Raw genomic sequence first — 20647 nt, forward strand, 5'->3', positions numbered from 1 at the left:
CCCAGCTCCTCCCCCCTAGAAAGGCATGCACGTCCCCTCCCACACACACTCCACTGGAGCCCAGCTCCCCCCACAGCACTACGCTGGTGCCCGTGCCCAGCTCCCACCCCAGCCCCAATACACTGGAGCCTACCTCCTCCCCACGACACTGGTACTCAGCTCCCCCCTCTCCCTACACAGGAGCCCAGCTCCCCGCCCATACACTGCAACTCAGCGCGCGCACCCCCCTGCCCAGAACCCCCCTGCCCAGCCCTGCCGCCCCGACGGGGCCGCTCTCCGCGCCCTGGCCCTGCCCCTTTAACACAGCCCCGCTCAGCGCCCCGCTCTAGGCCCAGCCTACCGCCGGGCGGGCCTGGATTAGCCGCGTCAGGCAGCTCCGCCGTTTCCCCTCCCCCTGCCGCCGCCGAGGCTCGGGGCTGAGCGCGAGGAGCCGGGCAGGGCGACGCTGGTGCCATCCCCACCCCGGGCAGGGCAGTGCCATGAGCCGGAGATAAGGTAAGATACGCGGGGCAGGGCTGGCTCCTCACCTCACCCCCCCGCGGCCTCGGGCTGGGCCCTGCCCCCCTCCTTCCCCCTCACACAGCTGCAGCCCGCCCGGTGGGAGCGCTCAGCGCCTGCTGCAGAGCCCGGGCTGAGGCGCTGGAGCCCGGCAGCTTCCTACAGGCGCCGGGGCTGGGCGAGGAGGAGCTCTCCGGCCTGGGAGGTAGCCGCAGGCGGGCTGGGCCTGAGGCGGGTTGGGGGGAGGATACGCAGCTGCCCCTGGGGCTGCCCATGGCGGGGGGGGGGGGGCCGCTGGGTGGTTACGGGGGCAGCGGTGTTAATTTGAGGGGAGAGGCGGGGAGGGGGGAAGGGGTCTGGGTGACAGCTTGTCCGGGGTGCAGGGGGCTCTGGGGGCAAGCCCTGCCTGTGAGGGGCTTTGGTGGGGGTCTTATCTGGGCGGACAGTGGCGGGGGCTGGGGTTTGGCTGAGGTGGGGGGCGGCCGGTGGCGTGACCTTCCCGTCGAAACTCCCCTCTGGCCGTGAGGCCGCGTCATCCGGTGTGTCCCCTGGCTCGGGAAGGAGGCGGACACGGGATCGATCGCAGCGGCGGAGCTGGGAGGAAGGCTGTGCCGGCGTCTGTCTCTTCAGCCGGGAGTAGCTGAACCTGGCAGGTCGGTAACCGGCCGGGGGATGCAGGGAACAGCCTCAACAGGAGAGAGGGCTTGACCGAGAGCCAGTTTTCATCCCGCGGTAGATCACCTTGGGCCGTGTGGTCACCCAATGGCGAGTACGCTGCGTGCCACAGCTGAGAGCAGACAGAGGGAGCGGGGCTTGATCACTTTCTTGCTCTGTTTTGCACTGACTGGGGAAGGGCTGGATGGTTGCCTTCGGGTGAGCGATGAGCCGGTCAGTCAGGATTGCCATTTTTGCTATTTGGCTGGGTTCTGGTCAGTTCCGATTCAGAAGTCAGTGGAGTTACATTGGGGTGTAAATCAGAAGTAACTGAAATTGGAATCTGGCCTGATACCATTATACAGTGGATATGTCCCCTGACAGGGACACTGTTTACATCTTACAAACTATCCTACTTTAAAAACAAGTTTCCTGGCCTCTTCTATTAACAACACTTCAAATGACCATCATTGAAACTTTGAAAAAAAATTAAATTACTCTTCAGTATTGATGCTTTTTTTGTTTTAGTGCTTTACTTGGTTTGTTCAGTAAAACTAGACTTGGTCAGTTGTGCCTTCTGGTTCTCCTGCAGTTAATGCTCAGTACTGCTGTATTACTGGTCTTCCATTGTAGTTCCGTGTTTAAATCCAAGGAAGATTATTCTAGTTGGGATTAAAATTGGGTTTTGCAACTTTAAAAAAAAAAAAAAGAAATATAACAAAGTTCCCTTTAAATGTTTGGTCCATTCTTCTTGACAGTGTACGTGCCTCATTCACAAATGTGTTAAGAACTGTGGCTGGGATTCAAAGAGGCCCATGGGAGCTTGGTGCCCAGTTCCCATTAAAATTCAGTTGGAGCTGAGTGCCGAACTCTCTTAATCACCTTTGAAAATCCCAGTCCATAAAACCTACCTTCCTACTGGAATGCTTTGTCACACTTGTGTGTCTCCACACATGCCTCTTTCAAGATCTTGTTTGAGTGGCTTTAAAAACCAAAACAACTGCACAATATTACTGGCTTGTTTTATACAACAAGTTCTAACATTAACTGGAATTTAGAAAAACTTTATATACTTTTAAAAGTGAAAATATTTGTATAACTTCAGATTTTCTTAGAGTGAGTACTTGATTGCTTTTCTTAAAAAATAGAGTATTTACTTGAGTGGTATAAGCACTCTAATTTTAGCAGAAAAAAGTAAAGTTAAGCTTTTGTGAAATAAAGAAGTCAGCCTTTAAAGTGTTTGTTGTGATATGCCGTAATATATGTATGTCATCTATTTTGATTGACTTAAAACCTTATTCTGCAAGCTGATCCTTTTGGGTGACCCTTCATTGAGCGTCTATGCAGGTATAGTGGTCTGTTCTAATGATTCTGATTGGCAGCTTAAATCTGCCTCTTTCTATCAATTATAATATGACTTTTTTAATTTACTTGACTCTTGTCATAGGCCAAGAACTGTTCCCATCTGAATCATATAATTTAATTTGATATTTCAGATGCAAAGTAAACATATTCTTGGTCATAGATAGAGAATGTGGGAGAATATTTAAATGAACACTACTAACTACAATAGGAAAAAACAAACTTTTTACTACGTAATATGAACACCTTAGACTACTAAAAATGAACAAATTTAAAATATACACATTAATTGTCTTTGCTTTGTTTATTTTTTTCATTTCTTTTGGATAAAGAAGTCACTTGCACTTCTGCTTTATAGTTAGCTTCACATTCAGATTTTTACCACTTCAGCGTTCGAGTTTCAAATGCTACAAGAGAATGTTTAGTTAGCTGCTGGGTGATGTAGTCAAAAAGGTGTAGTGAATAGGGAGTGAGACAGATGAGCAATTTGTATAATTATGGACAGAAATATTTTGTGTTACATGCCACTAAGGTGGGTTAGGGACTTTACTAAAGGCTGAAGAGAACAATATGGAACAAATGAAGGAAGGTAGACTGTGAAGAGAACGTCATCAGGAGAAATGTGTAGTAACATATTAGTCTACTGAGAAGGGCAATGATTAGGGTAAAGTGTAATTGTGTCCCTTTATTAGATGTGACTATTTACTGCTATAGATTTGTAAACATTACACACTAAAACCTTCCTGATAATCAATAATTGTGACTCTGTCAATCCATCTGGACTCCAGCTCTCACCTCTCCACTCATTCAACCCCTTAGGCAAAACCTGGGAAAAGAAGTAAGTCTTGCAGCTTGCCCAGAAAGCCAGTAACTTTGAGCTGTGTGAGAATTACTGAGGACTGGTTGTGAGCCCAGTGATGAGCAAGCACAGAGGAAGATAGTCTCTGCCCCGATGTGTTTGCATTCTAAAACTAATACACACCACTTCAGGCATACCTTACAGAGGTTGAAGGAACAAGCTTCATCTTACTATCGTTCTTAATATGGTACAGGTAAGTAAATAATGGAACTGAAGATCTAGTGGGATTTTAAATATGGTGGAGTAGTTGGAGGAGGGAGCATATTATTGAAGCAAAGTTTAGTGGGTAAAAAAGACTGAGAGTCAGGAGATATGGGTTCTGCTTCTGGCCCTGCTGCCCGTGATCACTAATGAGTTTTCAAGTCATTCAGATCTCTGCACCACCCTTTCCCCACTGATGAAATAGTGATAACAATGGTTGTTGGGAGATTTAATTCATGGATGCTTCTCAAGCACTCTGATATCCTTGAGTGGAAGATGGTATGGTCCAAAATATTTTTCTTCTAAAAAGCCATACAATATCATGTAGTGCTTCAGGCAGGACAGCATATTGATGGGAGAGGTGCGCTGGATAATGTAGGTGTAGAGAGATACAATAAAAAGATAAACTTAGTTCAGTAACACTGCTTGTATTTATACACTATTTTAGAAGGGAATGATTTCTACATTAGGTATTCAGCAGGGAAGACAAGACTAAAGGATGGAAATGCAGAAGGATTTTAAGGAAATTGTTAGGAAGGGGCTGAATAATATGCTATAAAGAAGAGAGATTGGGAGATGAAAGCATCATCGCAGTTTACACAGACAATATCTCCTTTGTTTCCAGAGGAGAGAAGGACCATGGAACAATGCAATGCAGAAAAGTACAGAGAACATTACTGCAGGTCAGGGATGTTTAGGATTTGTTACTGAGAGGGCAGATGAGGGAGGTAAGAGAGCAGGGATGACTCTAGCCCAGTAGGTAGTGGGAGACCCTTCCATCCAAGGAAAGGGCTTCCTCTGAAAGAGTCTAAACCTTGATCTAGTATAACTTTTAACTGTGTTTGGTGATCCCAGACTTGCAACTCTGTATGCTCAACTGATCTTATTCATGTTGTCACCACTTTGATATAAAATGCAAGGTGACAATGCTGTGAAGGAGAAATGACAGCTGTAAATTCAGCTCCTTTGGTATTTATGCAGCACTAATCACTGTAAGATCCATCTTGGTTTTTCAGATTTAAAAATTTCACCTACATATTAAAAGTGTGGTTTCCTGTGCTTAAATTTTCAATTATGCCCTCTGAAAACGTTCACTAGATTTAATCACTTCAGTTTAACACTCTCTCTGTATTACTTTGTGTGTGTGCAGACAGGCACTTACATGAATAAGCACCTTTGATTCTGTAGCATTTACACCTACGTAAACCTGGCACCATTGAGATCTAGGCATCTCTGGGGTGGAGAGTGCAATTATCTCTGCAATGACAAAGAATACTTTTAACACTTAGAGCAGGGAGAATTGGGTTTTTCTACTGAGGTCTCAAAAAACTGCATTTAATAAATCATCGAGTACAACCTCGATAGGATTACATGATTAGTAACCCTTTTGGAATTTGGATTAGTTAAATGATTAGTTTAACCCTTTTGGAATTTGAGTTTGGTTTTGTAGCATCTAGCTGCTTCAAACCTGAATCTTAGACTTGCTATCCCTCTGGTTGCTATATTGTACCTGCTTTCCTCTCTCCATTCTACATTATATTAGTTTTTATTGGGTAGTAAAGAAATATCAAATTTATTTCAGCGATGCTGTGTTTGACGACTGTGGTAGATTGCTTTTTGAAAGCAATAGGGTTGACTTTCCACCACAAGATGTTAGAACAGAATTAACTATTTCAGTATTTCAGATAGAGAAGTAAACATATAAACACTTGAAAGTCCTCATCATAAAGATCCCAATTCAGGAAAGTGCTTGTCCCACTGAACTCGGTGGCACTGCAGCCTATATGTAAGTGTTTTCTTGAATTGGGGCCAAAGGGCCTGGTCTTGAGAGATACTGAACATCTGCAACTCCCTACAGTTCATTAGTTGTGGCTGGGCAAAGCCTCCTGTGATGATGTCCCAAATCGGCTCAATAACAAAATTCTGTCTAAGAAAATAACATGTACTTGAGGCACTCCTTTTTTCCTGTGAAAAGTACTAAATTCAGAGCCTGATATAGTGCAAAAAACATATTAAAAGCTGGGCGGTGATGCAGTGTCTGAGAAATCTCAATAATTTCACTTAATTTTATTAGTGTTGTTCATAAGCCAACATTAACTCTTATATTTCTGTGCGTATGGCCTAATAGCTTGGCTCACATGCCTGTGTATGTAGATATCTGCTGTCTCATCATTTGAATGAACTGATAGAAACTCTGTATCTATAAGTTAACCACCTTTGCAGGAAGAATGCATACGTCTGAACTGTACAGTACATATTTTCCTGTGAATAAATGTTACCTAACAAATGTTTAAAGGATGTTCTGGTGATTGTTTGCAAAATACTTTGGTGGTAAGTACTAAATATTTAATTTCCTTCATGTGTATTTCTTTTATGATATGCTGTTTGAAATACTCCACTGTTAAAAACAGGATAGTTAATTCCCACAGTCCCCAGTTTCCCTCCCTCTATTTTAGACTTCATTAATTACATTTTTTTAAATCCAGAGCTAAAACCAGAAATGCAAACTCCGTGGTTGGCACTGATGATAATATTCATGGTAACTGTTCTTTCAACATCTAACTCTGTCATGCTCTCCTTTCCATATCAAAGAGATTCTAATGCTTTGAATCTTCTGGTGAATCTAAACAAACCTCACCTTTTTGTAACTATGTGGATTTTTGCTTCACTTGCCATGTGGTTGAGAGGTACACTATTTTCAGTGCTCAATTCCTTAAAATTTATTTGCGTCAATATAAGATTATTTGCTCTGCCTTGATGCTGAGGTGTGGGTTGTGTCGTGTCGTCCGTTCCCTCCCTCCCCCCGGGCACAGAGTTAATTCTTAGCAAGTGTGAACTTTTATACAAAATCTGGTATTTTTTGCTATCAGTACATTAAAGTGAGCCATTGTGTAGCACCTTTAGTTTAGGCATTACTTTCTGCTTGTAGTCGGCTAGATATTCTATAATGTATGTAGTGTACCTACTGGCACACCACCAGTCCTCTTAATAAATATTGGAAGAATGAAATTAAAATGCTCTGTGTTTGGGTTAGAGGGGACAAACAAGTTAGCCTAGTGGACCTGAAGAGCTCTGTGTAGCTAGCTCTGTGTAGTGACAGCTTGTCTCTTTCATCAAAAGAAACTGGTCCAATAAAAGATAATAAATACCTCACCCACCTGGTTTCCCTGATTAGTCTAGCAGGCAGAGTTGCGCATGCTGATGATTCTCAGACTTGTAGTTCTTAAGTGAAAACATCAAACTGTTATGAGGGATTTTAGCTATCACGTCCATGTTCTGAGGAATAAGGAAACTGCCTTGTGTGATTTGGATATTACATTGTTGGGAGGAGGAGGCAGGAATAAAAATGACCAGATCAGTTATACTTGATCTCTTTGCTTCTGTCTCGTTATTGCTTAGCACTTCTATAGCACTGTAATTGTTCAAAGCAGTGTGCAAACATATTCCAGAAACCTGAGACAGAGCTGAAGTCCTTGAATCTCCCACTGTGAATTTAGGGTGAGAGTTGGAATTAGAACCTATGCCTGTAGCACACTGTTCATATAATTAATGTCTGTGTGCAAGGCAATTACTTGTTATACTAATGATTAATTTTAAAATTGTATTAATTTAAGGTGGTGCTACAATTACTGACATCCTCTTTGGAAAGGGTTGTATTGTGCTCCAGTTGGTGTGTAAAGTGAGTTTCTTGACCAACCCCAAGAGTCACAATTCTGATTACTGTACCTTTAAAGTATTTGTAGTGTACTGATAAGAAAGTGTTTTTATCAGAATCTTAAGTTATTTATTCTTAAACTGTTTAACTTTCTTCTCCCCTTGTTTTCATGGAAGCCTCTGTCCTTAATTTAGCACAGTCAATAGGTTTAAAGCAGAGGGTTTATCCATATAACTAGATATTTGGACAGCCCAAAAGAATACTGGTAGGAGAGCTTCACTTTAAACCAGCAAAGTTAGTAAACTTGTTTTTTGGATTATATTGCTTAAGGGCCCATTCCAGTTTAAGGCTGTCTGGCATATGGTTAGATTAAGAAAGGGAACATGTGAAGATCACATGAACCCAAGTTACTTAACCTTTCTATGCCTTAGCTCGCTCATGGCAATAATAATACATGGAATGTTGTGAGGCTTAACTTTATCTGCTTGTGATCCTTAAATCAAAGCTGCTAGAGAAACAATCACAGGGTTTTTTTGTCGTCCCCTCACTCCATATATTTGATTAAAATAGGATCTTTAACTTTCCATGTCCCTATATGCATCTTTTTTTTTTAAATCAATTGGTCTTAAAATAGAGTTGAAAGCAAATGGGGCAACATCTTGCATACTGTAAGTATGTGATGGGATGAAGCTCTTGGAGAGGCAGAAGTGAGGGAAAACTGACTGTCAGGATGGATTGTGAGTCACCCCGAGAGACAGGAGAAACTTTCCCTTCTCTGCAAAGAAGTTTTTTATTAAAGATTTTATTGGACTTTTTTTGGTTTTTAATACAAACATCACAATATTAAAAATGTTAATAAGTTCATAATGCTCAGTTTTTTCCCCGTGCTCTGTGTTACAGATGGTAATATGCAAAAATCATTTTTAATGACTTTAATATTAAACAATAAAACCAAACTGGCAAAAATCTTTAATTGTTGTCTGGCAGGTGAAAGTAATTACTGGAAGTTGTTTAAATTCTTCCAGAAGTGCCGAAACTGTATTGCAGCCTCTGAAATGGTGCTACTGTATGTTAGCAATAAATTCTGAGCATTCTTATGCAACAAAATTCTTGTGACAAAATCAAAGTATGCATGGCTTGGTGTGTATTTTGTATCAGATCATTTTCATAGTACCATATTTACATATCTAATTATTTAGGGAAATAATTAAGGTGTCTTCTTCAATTTGATGCTGTAGTAGAGTGTGGCCATTAGCGGCTAATGCCCACATTTTCCAAAAGTGGCTGCTTATATTGGGTGTCTAATCTGACACTTTGTGGCCTCCTTTTAACTCCCATTTACTTTAACTGGAGTTGGTTGTGATCAGCACCCCTGAATATGAAGCCCAAGTGTCCCAAATTGGGTGCTCAAAACTTGAGACATCCAAAGTCGGAGGTTGCTTTTGAAAAATGTCTCAAATGGATTACAGCTGGGCCATATTCAGGCTTCTCCCAATCAGAAGATACTGAAAAGTCTGAAATACAGCAGAGAATTCTTTGAGAACAAAAGGAGGCCAGGTGGTTGAACAATTTCTTGTGAAGTGATGAACAGTGCCAGTCTTGCATGTATTTTGGCAGAGATGGTCACTAACCTGTAGGGTTTGGATAGAAACTTGCTGAAAGTCTGGTGGTAGTCAGATCAGATCTAGTTCTGGTTTGAGTTTATCATTAATATCTTGGAGGAGGTAGGAGAATTAAGATGGGGAAAGAGGGCAATTTAATCCTCAGTTTCTTTGCCTCCTGGATCTCCCAGTTCCCATCCCTATCCATTAACTGCAAGATCATACTTTCTTTCCATTTGCACCTTAATTCTTTTAAAACAGTGAGGTACCTTGTTCTGCTGTGAAAAGTACAGGCCAATATACAGTAGAACCTCAGAGTTATGAACACGAGAGTTATGAACTGACCAGTCAACCACTCACCTCATTTGGAACCAGAAGTACGCAATCAGGCAGCTGGAGGGGAAGCAGGGGGGAGGGAGAAAAGCAAATACAGTACAATACTGTGTTAAATGCAAACCACTAAAAAAATAAAGGGAAAGCAGCATTTTTCCTCTGCATAGTAGTGTTTCAAAGCTTTATTAAATTAATGTTCAGTTGTAAATTTTTGAAAGAACCACTTAACATTTTGTTCAGAGTTACGAACATTTCAGAGTTATGAACAACCTCCATTCCTGAGGTGTTCGTAATTCTGAGGTTCTACTGTACTACTCTCTGACTCGATGTATTAGATGAAGAGGCGACTGAGGAACAGATGATAAAATAGCAGACATTGGCATTTTCCCTTAAAGCCTAGAGGGATGGTGTAGATTAATAGTTTCATGAACTGGGTTTGTTTGACCTCATTCTACTATCCATTGTCTGTGTGGTTTGGCCACTGGTGGGCTCTTTGACCCTACTGTGGATGATGATGATAATATGGTAGAAGAGCAGCAATTAGGTTTTCACCATCACTAGTGGGGGTTCTAGTTGGCTGTCCTGTGAAGGCAGGATTGTTCCTATGGCACTTAAGAAACTGGGAAAAGAAACTGTATAACTGTTGCAAATTTGAGGGCATCCCAAGATGGGCATGGGTCAAGCTTAAGAGAGTTTGTAAAAAGACCTGAAAATGTCTACTGTGGTTAAGAATTGGGCATACATCTCCTAAAAAAAATAAACTTCACAGTGCTAAATAATTCTCACTGCCAAGGTTTAGTGGCTGCAGAGGACTGAGAGTCAAGATATCTGGGTTCTATTTTAGGTTAATCTCCAGACTTGGAGATGTCATTTAAACTCTATTCTTTAGTTTACATTTTGTCTCATACTCTCCAACAGGATTGTTGAAATGTGATTCATGTTTGTGAAGTGCTTTGAAATTGGATGGAAGGGGCTAGAAGTACAAAGTAGTATAACTTTCATAAATGTAGCCTATCCATGATTTGAAATGAATTCATGATGTGAAATTTAAATACAGAGCTGCAATAATGTAGTTTTTGTTGTGTTAAGATTCAGAAATGGGAATTAGTGTTGGGAAACTAAAAAGTCTGTGTTTTGGTGGCCAGATAGAAGAATTGAGATTTTGGCAAAAAAGATGCTTGCATCCTTGGAATGGTGCTAGTTGGATTAAAGAATATTTAATATGTAATACTGAAACCAAATAGTACGAAGGTTGTAAGCTGGGTTTTGGTCTACTCTTTTTTCACTCTTTTCTGGCTAGGCTTGGGAGGGGGGTGGGGGAGGAGAGGAGGGGTGTGTGAGAGAGAGTTGATTGTCCACTCTTTAGAAACTTCTGAACACCAAAACATCTCTGTGATTTAAAGACTGAAGAATTTATCCTCTGGCTGAGATCTGAAACCAAGGTCCAGACAATACCCAACCAACCAAAATATAAAATAAATAAATAAATAAAAACAACCAAACGAAAAACACAACCAACCAAAGAACAAAACAACCAAAAACACATGACTACCTCCATGGGAACTTTTAGTGGAGCGCTTTTATCCCACAGTGGCCTGGCAACATTCCAAGTCAGGTAATTCCATTCTGTCTCTTTAATGTCCCCCTGCAGTTTCAGTTGACTGGTATTTTTCACTTTCTGTCCCAACCCTTTGCATAGTATTGCCTGTGTTCCACCTCATTGGTAAGTGCATTTCAGTGGTGGATGTAGTGATCCCTATGTGTCTTTCTCTCTATATAGCTGTGTTAGACCTGATAAGCTAATCTTTGTAAAGAACTTTGCGGTTTTTACACTGAACTTCCATAGCTCTCTTTTGCTATCATTTCATATTTTTCATTTTACTTTGACTTGAGGGCAGGATTGAAACGGGATCAAAGGGAAATAGTCTGATTGGATATTAAGACCTAGGTGGCTGTGGATTGAATAAAATGTTTATTAATAAAGGTTTCATTGTGTCTTTAATAAACATTCTGAACAAATACCATAGCCGTCCCTGCAGTACCATTATACTATATTTTGTGACTATAAAAACAATGCAGCTATTACATACCTAATTTTCAAAGCATAGAAAGAAAGTTGCTTAGAGGAAAGAGACTATCTGTGCATGCAAAGTAACTGTGTTGTTATAACTGTGTCATTGCTCTTTGGTGACAATAGGCCTAGTTCTGCACGGTGCTCAATATCTCATAGTATGTTATAAGCACCCTAAAGTACCATGCACAGCAATTCTTTGGATCAGGGTCATATAGATTAAGTGCCTGAAAATATCAATTTAAAAACGTTAGTTATAAGAACAGAAACAGTATTTAACTGTAAGGACTTCTGTTATTTCTGCCATCTGATGCCTTTAAAATGTGCAGAGCTAAATTAATACTTAATAAACAAACAACACCCTGTAAAATCTGTGCTCCTCTGAGACCTTGTATGCCAACTTTCAGCCTGGGGCAGACTTTTTTCAATAAAAAGGCCAAGTTATACAACTCTCAAACCGGATTTGGGCTTGTAATGGAAATGCCAACAAATGCTTAACTGTAGGAATGCTAACAGTGAGTAAACCCCTGTATCCCGAATGCTACTTTACTTTACTTCTGGCCAACTGCCCTTGGCTTTTATTCTCCCTCTTGTACTTCTTGTTTACTCCCTTCTTGTGACTGGATTCCACAGTGGTTATAATTAGTGAATATACGGCTTGTGATTTGACAGCCCTGTGAAGTTTTCTTTATCCACTGAATGGGTACAACATGGGTAGTGGCACTGCAAGCTTCCCCTCCACATCTTCTGGGTAAAATACCTATTGGTGACCTAGCAGGATCATTTTTTACAGGTGAGTAGGTAGTTGAGTCAGCATGCTCCGTTCACGTCTCATGCTGCTGAGGCTGCTGTGAAGGACTGTTGTCAGTTGTGGTCACTTTTGTGATGTGGTCACACACTCTGCTAAGAACTGGATGGAAACTTAGTTATTCCATGTAGGATGGCTGTTCCATGGCCTACACTACCAACTTTTGGTCACTATTGACTTGTGATGGGTATAAGGGGAATGTTGTTGTATTCCATGAGCAGTCCCCCACGGCCCACGCTATTAATTTCTCTTTTATATCTTCTTGTTTTGTTGGAAATGGAACTTGGTCAAAGAGATATGAGACTGAATGATTTTCTCAGATGTCAGTCAGTGTTGCTGTGTTTACCTTGTGCTGCAAGCCACTGTTGCTGCCACCTGTGCACCACAACTTTGATAGATTGGCTCAGCAATTACTAGTCTTACAGAAACAACCACACTCCTGGTGCATAGAGATGTAGGAGGAAATGAGTAGTTAGTTTTAACAGCACATCGAATTTAGAGCTCATAAAAATTACTCTACTTGGTAGAACATTTTATGGTAGATTGCATGCCTGGCAGTATGTATCAAAGTCTGAATGGCCTGTATAATATACCTAGTGTAATTGAACAAGACAGGATGTGGCTCTAAGTCAATTATTTTATATTGCCCTTTGGAATCCATCTGGTGACTTTTTTGCCATTCTTTAACTTCTTGCCAGGCAAATCAAGACAAAAAATAACTAATGCTTTCTCAGCACTGCTTTAATTACTTGGTATTTCTACTGGGGGTGAGGGAGGAAAATCCGGGGGATGTATTTGATCAGATGGAAGCTATCTAGTAGCTGAGGCCCTAGGTTTGACCCAGTTTCTTGAAATACTGATTATTTTTACAGCACTGTAGATCTGCATGGCACTTTACAGGCCATGTATGAGTGGTCTGATTTTACATAGTTCTGAGTGCCAAATGTGCCACTAACTTGAATGAAAGTTGAAGGGCTCAATTCTTCATGGGACTGGACACAAGGTGCCTACCAATGAGTCACTGGGGCTAATCGCATTTATAAGGGCTATTGGTGCAAGTACGACTTTGTAGGATCGGTCTCAAATTAGACTAGTTATAAAAGATTTGCAGTGAGGGGGGTACAAGGAACTTGCATACATAGTAGCTGATCTTAAATAGTAGAACAGTGATCAATAAATTATTGCACTATGACTTCAGCAGACGAACAGGGATGTAGGCTACATATTCCCACCTACTCTCTTTCATTTTCAACTGTATAGTTGTCCACTATAGGCTTGTGGAGACAGTTAGGTTGATTAACATTTGCAGAATGAAATCTGCCTACACATTTTACCTCTCCAGATGTAGCCAGTCAGAATTCAGAATTATGAGCATTATCTTAATGTAGCAGCCCAGAGGAATGATTTGATTTTGGAGGATTGGACAGGAGCTCTCTCTGCTGGTTGAGGTCCATTTTCTGGTAAAATAAGGGGCTTTAGATCTGTTTCACTGTATGTTTGTATCTTATGAATGTTTGACTGGAGCTGCATCATACAGTGGAAAATAATTGCCCTCTGATTTGAGGGGGGAGGTAGTGTGTGCATAAAATATTTGGCTATGTGGCTACAAGCGTTATTGCCCCCTGGAAGCCACCTCTTCAGCTGAAGGGGCAAAAGCACTTTTGGTGAGTGCTGAAAACTCCAGTAAGTATTTAATTTACTTAAACCCTTCAAGGACCTTAGTTTTTAATTTTCCCTTTAACTTCCTGACCCTGCTCGTGTCAGAGATGACCGATGCTGAGATGGATCATGTAGCTGAGAGAAGAAGCACAATAGTTGCAGGAAAGAAAACCTAGCTTCCCCCCCTCCTTCCTATTGCAATTATCTTCTTGGAACCACTGCACATTACATATGGTGTGAAACCCTGCTAGGGATGTCACAGTGCTCTGGTTATTGAGAAAGTGAAACTGCGGGAGTGTGACTTTCAGTCCAACAATAATTTAGTCATCTTGACTATGAGGATTTCTGCCAATTAGGTCATGAACAATAGCCTGCTAGTCTTTCATAATTTGAGCCTATTATTCCAAGTGGATAGCAAAACTGAATTTGTTCAATCCTTCAGATGCATATAGCTAGCGGCTGTGGTTTATTGTGTTGATGGGATTAAAATAATGTGCTTCATCTTCAGTCCCAGTTGATTTCAGTAGGAACTGAGCCTGCTCAGCACCTAGTAGATACTGTATAATCAGCCTTGACCATGTTGCCTTTTCAATAAATATGCTGCTTACAAAAATGCTTGTGGAAATGGGAGTTATTGTGCAAGCATCCTAGTTTATTATTGAACTTTAATATCTCCCTTTATAACACACTGTCCAAAGGCTATTGACCCACATCCTGCTTGAATCACGAAGTTGAGGTACACAGACAGGAACACAAATTCATAACAGCGCAGACTAGTGGTCTGTCTTGTCTAGTAGCCTGTCTTTAAAGGAAAATGCTTGAAATCCTGTAGTGGAATAATCTGCCCTTCCTATGGGCAGATTATTCTGCTACAGGGTTTTCTGCACCTTCCTTTAAAGGTTAATTCCTCTAAAGGTTGTTAATTCCTGTTGATTAACAGTTGCTTTATGCTCTGAAACATTTGGGTTTTATTTGCATTCTTTTAAAAAAAAAAAAAAATTCCTATATACAGTAAATGTGGATGTTATCTGTATATGTGTCTAATCCTTCTCTGAATCCTACTGAACTCTTGGCCTCAGTGCTGTCTAGTGACAAGGAATTCCACGGGGATAATTATGCACTGTGTAAAAAATGCACTGCCTCTGTAATGGCTCAGTTTGTTACAGTTGCTTCAGTTCTGTGCTTTTTGGTTTCTCAGTGGTGTCTCCTAAGAGTGACAGATTTTGGTCCACAAAATTCTTGCACCGCTCTTTTATATGCAAGGCTCTCCACCAAAGGTATTAGACAGTACTAATGTTTTATTTTGATTTCAACATATAAAAGAATATCTCAGAATTAATATCTCAGAATTAATAAAACAAATAACTATGGAATGTGGGCAGATTATTGAAACAAAATAGATTTAATACTAAGATACAAAAGAAAAACACACTCCATAAATAAAAGGTGTTTAACGTTAGTCATGTTAGTTGGGGCTGAATGGAGGGAAGCTAAAACTAGTAAACACATTACAGTATAAGGCATGTGTACATTTCATCATAGTGGAAGAAAACTACTTTTTCATTGTTTCTGGGCTTGTCTTCACTATGGTGTTAAATTGGCGCTGCAGCCATTGATGCAGCGGCATCAATTGAGCAGGTCTGGGGAAGACATGCTCAGTTGATGGGAGAGCGTCTCCAATTGACATAACATAGTGAAGACAGTGCGGCTAATAGATCTAAGGTATGTCGATCTCAGTTACATTAAGTCAGTTAAGTAACATAACTAGCGTATATTACGTTGACGGAGCCACAAAGTGAAGACAAGCCCTCTGACATTTTGCTATCACTTTCTGCCACCTTACTTAGGGTATGGGAGTGGGGAGGTGTTAAATGTCATGTATTTTCTTGGTCCATAAGGAAGAAACTATTTCATCTTCTGGGATGGCAGGCAGGGGAGCAGTTTTTCATGAATAAGCCTTGTTTCTTAACTTCAACATTCCACCCCATTTGCAGATAATGGAGAGTGTTTGACAACAGGAGGACTTTTCCTGTCACCATAGCTAGTGCCCTTTGAGGAGATGAAGTACCTATGCCGATGGGAGAAGCCCTCCTGTTGGCATCGGTAGCTTCTTCACTAAACGCTACAGCAGTGCAGCTGCTGCGCTGTAAGTGTAGACAAGCCCCGAGCCTCTTAATTTGCCTTACCTCCTTATCCCCCCACTTCAGCAAAATCCGTCTCTCCAGTACAATAGTTCAAAAGAAATTCCCTGGATGGAAACTTTCTTATCCCGTACATGGGGGTAGGGGGAATCAAGTAACAGAAAGCCATGTGGTCCTTTAGCTCACATTTTTACCAATCTTGGGAAATGTTTCTCAGTTTTTCTTCCCTCCTTCCCCTTCCTGAGGTAAGGCTACAATATTGCTGTATGCTTGCATTTTATTATCTAGGTATTTGGGCTGAGTGTAACTGATGGAAATGAGGGAAATGTTGCACAGAGGACTGTCTGGTACTTGAAAACTGTGTGTGGAGTTTTAGATTTTTTTAATTTTAATTTTCCTGCTGTTCTTAGTACAAGGCCCCTTTAGAGTTGGCTTTTATTTCTTCTTAATCTCCTATTGATCTCCCCATGAACTGGAATTTAAAGGAGTTGGAAGCACATAACTTTTCATTGATGATCTGTATAATCTGCGCAAGTCCATCACTATGAAGTGTCAGGCCCATGTGATTCTGCAGATAGTTTAGCTCAGAATCTAGATACTACCTTAAAACAACGAGAGTTCTGTGGCACCTTAAAGACTAACAGATTTATTTGGGCATAACCCCTCTTCTTGTTGTGCTGAAAACAGACTAACACAGCTACCCCTCTGGATACTACCTTAGTAATTCTGCAGTAACGTCTATGTTCAAAGCACTGCATTAACTATGTTAATCCTAATCTCATCCCTGTGAGTTAAGTATCTTTATTTCTCAGATGTGGAAACTGAGAAACAGAGGTACAGTGACTTGCCCAAGGTCCCACAGAGAGACTAAGGCAGAGATTACATCTCTGTAACCAGGTACTTATGTCACCGGTAGAGAAATTTTGGTGTAGACACATGCACAACTATGTTGATGCAGGTTGACTTAGATCAACCTAACTTTGTAGTGTAGATCAGGGTCAGGGTCAGAATTTGGGAAATCCTGGCCCACTAGACCATTGGTCCCCAAATTGTGGGCTGTGGACCATGGAGAGCTGGCTGGTCATATGGTGCTGGCTTTTCTCATTTCCAGCTGCCAAATTCCATTAAAAAAGCTAAAAATTCACTAAATACTTTCTTACAATTACTTTTTCATGTAAGCCATTGCAGTAGCTGCCTCAAGGATGTGAACGAAAGGAGATGTCGTTCATCCAATAATAAATGGGGAAAAAAGGTATAGTTTTTTCTTGTTAAATTACTGAGTGCTAGGAACAAATTTGAGAACTCTTGCTCAGGAACACATGATCTCCGTTTAGGATAGAGAAAATAAAAGCCAATCTTGAGATGTATGGCTTGCATTTATTTAAGACCAGTTTAGTGTTTTCTTTTCCCCAATAAGTGAGGCAGAAATAACCTTGTGTAATTCATAAACCCTTTGGCAGCAATGACCCATGTTAACTGCTGCAATAGCTACTGCTGGTCTTTTTTTAAAGTCCTTCAAGTTTGAGTGGGATTGTTAGAACTGCATGATATTGTGTAGTTAAACCCAGAAAAATAATAGGAACAAGGATGATGACGGCTCATTAAAGACAACATTGGCTTTTCTTTCAATTAAACTTTGAATGATTTTAACTCACCTGTGACCAAATACAGTTACAAATAGAGGGAAACGTTTGTACTAGGAAGAATGGCAGAAACTCCTATTGAAGTTAAGGGGAGTTTGCTTGAATGAGGATGACAGAATGTGGGCCATAGTTAATCAGTGGGAGTGTTCATGTGAGTCAGATGAGCTGGATTTGGTGCACTATGTGTGTCTTGGGAGGGCCGGTGGAGCAATCACCCTTCACCAGGACTCGTGGGGAGTATTGCAGAATAGTTCACCATCACTTACTTTGGCTCATTAGAGATTGAGAGCAAAGAGATTCTTCCCTCTTCTTTCTCCCCACCCTCATTTTCCTTTTCCACTGTGATTTCTTAAAATAGACTTTATAGTGATAAAAATATGTGAATTCCAAATTGCACTAACCTACAAAGAAGCTACTGGGCTGATGCAGTCTCTTTGTAGTGATTCTGCTGCAAGTCTTTAGATGACTACCTCGGTGTCTGTGATGGTGCATGTTGTGCGATTCTGTTCACAGATTGTTAATCACACCAATTTAGATGGTTCTGTAAATGTGGTTTTTAGTTCACAAAAATAAATAAATAAAAAAACCTTAAAACACCCTTTCTGGGAGTGTTTGAGAACTGAAAAAAACATGAATGGAATACTTGTCATCAGATATAAAAGAGTCTTAAAGTATTAATCCTGCAGTTTGATAATCCTCTGAATGGCATTAAATAAGAACTATAATTATAAATGTGAAAAAATGTAAGTGAACAGTTCTGTTACTGTTCTGAGGAAGAATAAAAACCGCACGAGGCAAATCTCATTAGGAGTTTCTTGTATGGTTAAGAATAACTGTGAGCAAAGACCATGTTCTCTGTAATCTGAGTTACGGTTTGCAGAACTGTAGTTTCTTTGCTTTCTTCAGTGACCTTTCATATTTGAACTCTGGGTCCCTTAGAGTAAAAAGTTAGTGACTGATCCAGTGCTGCTCATTTCTATTTGTAGTTTCTTATTGTTAACTCCCTTTATTTTTAATTGTGTCCTTTACCCTATTCTATTTATTCCCATACATGAAGGCCTCTTTCCTAGTAGTGGTTGTGGATGAACAAATTACTGATGTATTAATAAAACTTTGTAGTTTTTTTTTAATTTAAATTTGTGAAAGTTAGACCTCTTGGGTTACATTTTGCCCTGGCTTACTTAGTGGGCAAACAATTATTGTCAACAGGGTTGCCTGGTTGGTAAATAGGAGCAGAATTTGATCTCTATATAAATTATATATTTTTATATGGTGGTCACACATCCCAGTGCTACAGGCACAGTATTTTAGCATGCAAATTATTCTCCTTTTAAAAAAGAGATTCGAGGAGGATAGTAGCACAGAAATTTTTGGAAGAAAAACAAATTTTATACGAAACGAAAGATTTAAGAGCAAGTGCAGATGGCATTAGACACTGATGCTTCAGTGTAATCTGTGTGTGGGTTTTTATTAAAGTGAAACTGATGTTTGAGTTTTGCCCTATTATGTAAATCTCTTGGGGCGGGGGGAAGGCGGAGGAGAAATACTCGTGTACTACTCACCTAGAGGTAGCTTGACCTTAACAACTAAGCATCAGAGTTGAATAAAATAAAGCAGGTTATGATATAGTTTTGATACAGTTTTGATACTATTAAACTTTGCTTTTTAACATGTTAAATCCAAATTGGACATTGTATCCTTTCTTGTTTATGAAAACATATTTTTCTATTAGTCACATCACCAAAATGTTGGTCTTTTACTAAAAATTAAAAAGCTTTTACGATGTTGTTTAATTTAATCAGTGATGCAGGCAACCCTGTCAAACATAGACTAATCCATTGAGGTTTGAAATAATCTTTCATCAGATTAAAGAGGAGCTGATTGTTTGCTCTCTGGGCGGGAGAGTGAGTTGTAATAAAGTACCGTGCACCACTGTATCCCCATTCCTCCATCACTAAAAAAATTAGTTTATACCTACATTATATGTTTAATCTTTTCATATTTTGTTTTTGTACTAGAGTAAATATCTAATACTGGTAGATCTCTTCATCTGCAGAGCTCTTTTCAAGCACTGACTAATCCCACATATTGCCCCAGTGAGGTAGATTCATTAATATCTTTCCTATTTTTGGGAAGTGAGGCAAGTTAAGTGACTTGCTCAAGATCTCTGAGCCTGCCTGGGTTAGAGTGAAAGTGTGTGTATGAGAGAGAGAGAGAGAGGTTAGGTGGTCAAGGTCAACATTGTGGGGAGCATAGAGTTCTCCTCAGCCAGTTATGTGCTTAAATACAATTTGCCCTGTCTATGCTACATTTTGTAAAACATACCTTCTTATCCTAAGAAAGTCCTCAAAGTTGGGACCAGAGCCAGAACTTGAACTCAGAATTTCCTGTCTCCCATTTCTGTGGTCAATCCTCTAGATAGACAACACTTCTCCCTCAAATTTTATTGTCAAAATCCATTACTGCAGGGAGTCTCAAACTTTTTCAGTTTGGTTCACATTTGAATAGTGAATTGTGGTCATCTCCTCTCCCATTGGTGAACAGATAGATTTCCTGTGTTTAATTACAGCAGTTGCTTACCTTGAAGAGTAATACTGGGAAGTAGTTAATGTAGGCTTGGCTTCCCTTAGTACTAAGTAGCAGTTGGAAGCAAGGAGAAGCCAGCAGCATGTGACCAGCCAGTTCACTGTGGACTGTGGTTTGATTTGGAGGTTGAGAGAGAAACCAGCACCTACACTGTGGAACCGTTCTGTATTGGCTTGGTGCTATGACGTAAACAGATATTTTGAAATGAAAAGATGCTATTTATAATCTGAAATTATGAATGACAGGAACAACAGCCATCCACAGTATCACAGGAGGAAAAGTCCATTTGCTAAATGGAAAAAGATGCTGTGCTAGATTTTTATGTTACACTGATGTAAACTGGGAGTTACTCCACTTATTCCAATGGAGTAACTGGATCTACAAAATGTAACTGAAATCAGAATCTGGCCCAGTCTGGTATGTGGGCAGGCCGAGAGGACTTGTATTTATTCACAAGAGGGATTGAAAAGAATTGAGTAAAAAATGAGGTTTTTAAAATACAGTAAAATATTATTCTTTTAGAGCTTTTTCTTTCCAAATTGCTTTACTGAAACAATACTCCGGTCTGGTATGTAA

At 40.4% G+C, this 20647-nt stretch overlaps 1 protein-coding gene across 3 annotated transcripts in view; it reads left to right on the forward strand.

Annotated features, from left to right (window-relative positions):
• Positions 1-209: 209 nt before the first annotated feature.
• Positions 210-20647, forward strand: part of TEX2 (testis expressed 2) — a 118574-nt gene continuing 98136 nt past the window's right edge. Inside the window, exons 1-2 of one of the 3 annotated variants that reach the window (XM_067547356.1) lie at positions 210-495; positions 3334-3566. The gene's annotated coding sequence lies outside the window, so the exon portion shown is untranslated. Of the gene's footprint in view, positions 496-1013; positions 1152-3333; positions 3567-20647 lie in introns of those variants that run through there. The other 2 variants (XM_067547357.1, XM_067547358.1) reach the window with 2 other exon arrangements.

This window comes from Emydura macquarii, unplaced genomic scaffold (genome assembly GCF_026122565.2).
Source record: "Emydura macquarii macquarii isolate MOO-44397 ecotype Brisbane River unplaced genomic scaffold, CSIRO-AGI_Emac_v2 contig_1230, whole genome shotgun sequence".
NCBI lineage: Eukaryota > Metazoa > Chordata > Testudines > Chelidae > Emydura > Emydura macquarii.